Source organism: Parus major, chromosome Z (genome assembly GCF_001522545.3).
Source record: "Parus major isolate Abel chromosome Z, Parus_major1.1, whole genome shotgun sequence".
Classification (NCBI taxonomy): Eukaryota; Metazoa; Chordata; class Aves; order Passeriformes; family Paridae; genus Parus; species Parus major.
This window is the reverse complement of record NC_031799.1, coordinates 46,629,929-46,636,137: the sequence shown is the minus strand read 5'-3', so window position 1 is coordinate 46,636,137 and position 6,209 is coordinate 46,629,929. Positions and strand designations below refer to the sequence as shown.

General features: G+C 38.8%; 1 long non-coding RNA gene across 3 annotated transcripts; it reads right to left on the bottom strand.

Moving 5' to 3' along the window:
- Positions 1 to 471: 471 nt before the first annotated feature.
- Positions 472 to 5,971, bottom strand: LOC107198242. 3 transcript variants are annotated; one of them, XR_004500500.1, is made up of 4 exons: positions 5,831 to 5,971; positions 5,629 to 5,750; positions 4,903 to 5,004; positions 472 to 1,336 (listed from the first exon to the last, which is right to left on the bottom strand). It is a non-coding gene; the product is annotated as an uncharacterized LOC107198242 (long non-coding RNA). The 3 variants fall into 3 exon arrangements; XR_001518892.3 differs by having other exon boundaries at positions 5,629 to 5,726; XR_001518891.3 differs by lacking the exon at positions 5,831 to 5,971 and having other exon boundaries at positions 5,629 to 5,758.
- Positions 5,972 to 6,209: the final 238 nt, after the last annotated feature.

The following is a 6,209-nucleotide window of genomic DNA, read 5'->3' as shown; positions in this document are numbered from 1 at the left end:
TGCTTATCTCAAACATAAATTAGGAAAATATGTAACACTCAGAACAACAGATGCACCCCAAAAACAAAAAGAAAAAAAACAAAAAAACCCCAGGAAATTAAAAATGGGACTTGAAGAAGATCCAAACCTTGACAGATGAAAAATCCAAGCTGGTTGAGTTTAACCCTGCTGACACATCCTAGAAAGAACCTAGAGCCCCTGCAGACTCAAGAACAAGTAAAATATTCCTCCTGGCATGGGACTGTTCAGGTGGTACAGTTGCAATGGCTGACAGCTGAGTGTGTCAGGTTTTCAGTTCCTAGACAAGTGAGGATGCTTCTGTGGTAAACAGTTCCAGATTCAAAGAGGGTGCTGAAAACTGGAAACTGTTGACCACTGCTGTAAAGAAAACTCTCACTGAGCAAAAATCAAGAAAGTGCAGTCTCTTGCAACAAAAATGTTGTGTCACTAGATCACTAACTAGACTTCAAACCTAGTCAGGAAGAGATTTTATTTTTTTCCTCTCTCATTTTTCCTCACGAACTACTTCCCACAGTCTAGGCATATCCTGGTCTTCAAGGAAAAAAAAAAAAAAAAGAATAGAGAGTTCCAGTAAATGGCAAAGCTCAGTGTACCTATGCTACAAAGAGAACAAATTCTAAAAAAGCTTGATTTGGACAGCTTAGCTAGAAACATTTGGATGAAGTGGAAATAACACAGAAATGTAGTATATGTTAAACCTGTAAGAAAGGAGTGAGTGGCATCATTAATTCTTTTTATTTTCTTTCACTCATAAACAGTTTCAGCTTACTCACAGGTACTAAAACATTTGTAATCTATTCTTCCCTGTTCCAAGAGAGAAATCATTTAACATCACGTATTAAATTGCTATGGTCACTGCTCCTCCTTCTAGCAAGGCAAAGGCAAGTGTTCACATTGAGCGGGGAAAAAAGCAGTCAAAACTAAGGCAACAAAATCTACTAACTGAAATAATACAGCTAGCAAGAAACTATTTTCTGATCACGTTGAGAGGAGACATTCAGATTACATTCAAAATTCAAATTCTGTGGATAGAACAGGCCCTCAGAAGCACTTCCCACTGGTCCTGCATTCCTAGGGGGCTTAAGCTATATGTTGTCTCCATATTTCTCTCAGGTAGATTGGTGTGAAACTAAAATGCACAGTCTCTGAGATCAATTCTACATCATCCTTCTCTCATGCTTCAGTGAGCTGAAGTGGTCATGGCTCCTGGTGACATCTGTCCTGAAGAGCAGGACTGGGGCCTGGAGGTGGGTATGGACAGCACTGTGAGATGAACTTATCATATGTTTGCAGCTAACCCTGGGAAAAAAACAAACTGGAGAGAGAGACCTGATCAAACCTGTGGGCAATGGCAACAAAATGTTTTACAGAGATTTGCAAGGACCAGAAGAGACAAATCTTGCTTAAACCCTGGTAACTGACACATGATTTTCTTGCTACAGCAGACTTTGTCAGCTGTTTGATGGTCTTCCATTCCAGGTACTCTGGACACAAGAACAGGAAAGGCTGACTTGGAGCAATAGTAAAAAACTCTCTTTATATTATGGCTTGGGGAAAAAAAAGCATAATACACTGCATGATATAATATGGAAATCTGAAGAATTTCTTTTTAAATACTTACATTTCCCATCTCCTTAAATACTTCAGCAAGGTCTGAATTTTGAACTTTTCTCCAGAACACTCAGCCTTTCACCATCAATATAACTAAAGCTTATGTCTTGGAGACTATAATAGTAGATGATGTACCTATTCTGTCTCAGATGCTCTTAATAGAACAAAAAAGTGACTAAAGCGTTCAGCAAAGTTTCTTGATGTTTCTAACTTGCTACAGGAAAGGTTCTTACATGGATTAAATAACTGTCCATATAGAAATACTAGGAGAGAGAATAAATCTGTCAGTATATAGATCCCTTTTACATCATATGTGACTATTCCTTATACACTTGGGAAAAAGGCCCCAAAACCTGAAGAGCTGAACTTTATGACAGCTCAGACAGGTATTCAAACTCCTTTCTAGAAAATCTCCTCTGCCAGCCACTGGTGGGGCAACAAAAATATCCTAGTGTCCTAGTTTCAGAAAATATACATGTTTTCCTACATTGTTTTTTGTCCTTTGTATTGAAGATATCAAATCACCAAAGGCTGCCATACCACAGTTATAGAACTTGTTTGCTGTTTTGCTATGGCTTCCCACTCTTTAAGTGCATGGAAGAGAAAGATGACTTTTTCTGGTAAAATACTGGAAGAGGATTTCTCTTTCTGGATTGCCAATCAATAGCAAAAGTGTGCAGTCAGCTTTAGCAATCTCTGAAACAGTAAACAGCATTTTTTCATCATGTGTCCATCAACACTTTCCTGTTCACAGATATGAAATTAACATTTTCTACTGATATTAAAAGCCAACATATGAAAGTCCAATTCAGGAATAAACCAGAAAAATCTTGTACAATACTAGCACATAAAATATATTAACATTGTAATTTCAAATTCTATCATTTCCTGTAACAAGAAAATGATAACAAACTTGCATTAAGAGCTCCTGTCAGAGAAGAATGCCAATTTTTGTCTCTAAACATTTGTACTTTGATTCTTGCCTACCTGTTTGTTTCAGACGTGTTGCTTAGGCATTCAACACTTTATGTGTTTACTCCATTACCTATCTGTTCAACCAAGATTACATACATCAATTGGAGTACAATAAATGGAGCGTGAAGACAGGCCACATTACTATGAAAATCCTCTCCTATAGGTAGTGAGCAAAGGAGAAAATCTCAGAGAGATGACAAACATAATTTACTCTGCATGTCCCATTCTGTCGAACAGGGTGATTCACTGTGTATCCCTGATCTGTAAGCTATGGCATAGGTGAATTCAGAAAGAAAGCATATAAATCCAAGCGGGTGAACTACCTGGTTTTAACAAGTTCACTTTGTTTTTCAGAGGTCACATGCTTCTTTTTCACTAAGAAGTTAGCAATATTTCTCCATTTATTTATTAAAGGTAACATAAGAAATGGGTGTATCAAAGTAGAACACGATAGAAACAAAATCACAAAGGGCATGGTATATTTTGCAACTGAACTGTTCTCTCCCATTCAAAAAGCATTTGAAATCACTGGACAAAATCCAATGCCTTAGTCATGCTCAGAGGCAGCGGCCCAACACCCTGTGTGTATTGGCTAGTCAGCTCCTGGCTACTGAATTCAAATGTGCCTAAAATTGATGCTAACACATGAACCATCAAACAAAGGGAGAAGGATAGGTGGGAGAGACGGGGGAGAGGAGTAAAGAGATTTTTGTCCACAGCTGCTCCTTCAAAAGACAAACTCATCTAAAAAGTAAGACTGTCAGGTCTGTTTCTCATGGAACAAGTATTTCAACTGAGGAAGGACAAAAGGATAGCTTGGTTGTAGGTATGCAACTGCAATGCAGCTGTAGGCACATTGCTACTAAGACTTTGAGAACACAAAGAAGTATATCATGAGGGAAAATAGAAATATATGCCCAGCAGCTGCTCCCTAAGTAACTCCTGCTCTAGATGGACAGTGAATTTGCTTAGAAAGACCCCCATCATACAGGCTTATTGCTATTATGGGGCTCCAGGTGTTTCAGTGTGATCCTCCATGAATACAGAGGAAGAGGTGTACTGCCTCACATGAAGAACCCATTCAGTCCAACATCCTGTTTCCACCACAGGCCACAGGCAAACGTCAAAGGAAGAGGAAAAGCAAGGCAAATATATGATATCTTCTCTGCAACACTCCCACAGCTACCAACTGCTTTCAGCTCTGGGAATTTCCTGAGTGTGAGGGGGTGTTCATTCATTAACTCTCAACACAGTCCTCTTCCAAATACTTGGCCCATCTTCCCTGCACCCTCTAGAGAAACACCCTGTACTCAGTATGCCATTCAGAAAGGCACTGAAAGAAGAACCATCTCCACTTGTTTATTTAGTCTCGGGCTCCTGCTACTGCAAATCTGATGGTCTGTACTCAGAAAGTCAGCTGGCATCCACCGTCTACAAGTTACTTAGGATGTGACGGGCCTCATGCATCCTCCCTCTTTGGTGAAAACACCAAGCCTCTATTGTCCCTTTCAAGGGACAAAAAATCAGACAGCCGAGCATCCTTGTTATTCTTTTCTAGTTACAGCATTTTCTTTCTAAGAAGCAGAGAACAATGCTCATGGTGCAAATTCACCACAGATTTCTGGAGTACCATAAATGTGCTCCCAGTTTTGTTCTCTGTACCTTTCCTTGAAACGTGCCTTGTTTTTTCCAAATATAAAGATGGCGTTCATGCAGGGCATACATACTTCAAGTCTCACTCCTAAGTGGCAGCAACTAATTCAGGTATTCCTACCTTTTAAGTAAAGTTATGACCAGTTATGACATCACCTTGCATATATCTACTCTGTATTTAATCTACTGTTTTACTGCCTCATCACCCACAATTTGTTACAGATGACCCTCACTGTGCACTAACTTAAAAAGGTTTTTGCGTAGCCAGCAAACATTCTTGTCTTGCCGCTCACCGTTTCCTCCATGGGAGTGATGAATTGTGAAGTACTGCTCAGCTGCCTCCTTGTGCCCAACTCCTCACTGATGATCATCTCTGTGGCTATGAAATAATGCACATCTGTGCTTGACAATTAATGACAGACCTGCCCTCTAACACATGGCTACCAGCAGACAAGTAATATTTGATATTAATTGGCATACAGAACCTGAAAAACTGTTTAAAACAGAGATACCATTGTAATTATTATCTCATGTGCACGCACATGTGTTTAATACTAAATACAAATATTATTGCATGACCAAAGCAATGCATATGAGATAGTTTGTAACTCCTTGCTAATATACAACTATTAGTTTTATTACCTTCTTTTGGCCATGAAAATTAGGCTCATTGTATCTGATTAATTCTGGTCAGAAGCAGAGCTGGGGAGAATATTCTGCTTTGATTGCCATGTCAGACTGCCCCTGAGAAAAAGAAAAAAAAAAGAAATCTCTAGTATATGTTTCTAAAACAGTTTTACTTAATAATTAACACTTGTATAGATAGTTGCGGCCCACAGCCAATTTTATTTGAATGCCTTGTCTCTGAATTTGCTTTTGTTTATGTATTCTGATTTCCTTTTAATCCTAATTCCAGTTTGGTTGCATAACAATAATGTCCTTTTGCCCTTAAAACCCTTACACAGGGTCTCAGGCTTGGCTTTGCTTTAAGGCAGTTCTGGTTTATGAATGATACAGAACTATTTGTTACCCACAAGTACAACTCAGTTCACTCCTCCCTAAATGTCTGTTCCTACAAAACAAGGAAGAAGAGACACCAGAATAGCACAAGGAATCCAAACATAAGTGTGTTTGCTTTTCAAGCAAACATTTCAATTTCCAAGACATCTACTAAATAATTTTCTTCAATCTTGTTTTTATTTCACTTATTTCTACTGTGTTTATTAACCTGTTTGGAACTCCACTGTCAGTAAGTCAGTCCAAACAAGGGAGTAATGAGGTTGGAGAAACGTATGCTCATACTGTAAAATTGCATAAGCTGCTTCCTGTACACTGGGGTTACGATTTGCATTTTCATCTATTAAATACCTTGTGTTCTAGATCCTTCTCTCTGACTGTGAAACGTATTTGGACATCTCCACTGTGGCACTTTTCCAACTTTATACAAACACTGGAAAGCAATCTCGCTGAAAGCAGACGGTTTAGTATGACTTGGTTATTAATTTTTAAGGAAGAGGTTCTGTGATCTGCGACAAGAGAAGTATTTTAATTGACGGGAGGAGCTACCTACCACTCATGCAAGTATTAGAACCACTTAAAATGTCTTCATCTGCATTTCTGTACATATGTATATATATATATAAAATATATATATATATATGGAGATATATATAAAAATTTCCCAGAAGCAGGATGTTCTTTTCTCAGCGTTCACAGCACACTCTGCTGGCTGTTGTCGAAAGTTAATGCCAAGCGAGGACGACAAGCTAAAAAGAAATAAAATGTTTTAGGACACAGGAGAAACACGATCCATGCAGGTAATTACCGCGGGCATTTGAACGGAGAGGAACAAGGGACGTATTCTGTGACCAGCGAGGAAGGGCTGGCAGGAAACTAGTTTAGTTTCGGAAGAGAGCGAGATTTCTTTTTCGGTTTTTTTTTTTGGGGGG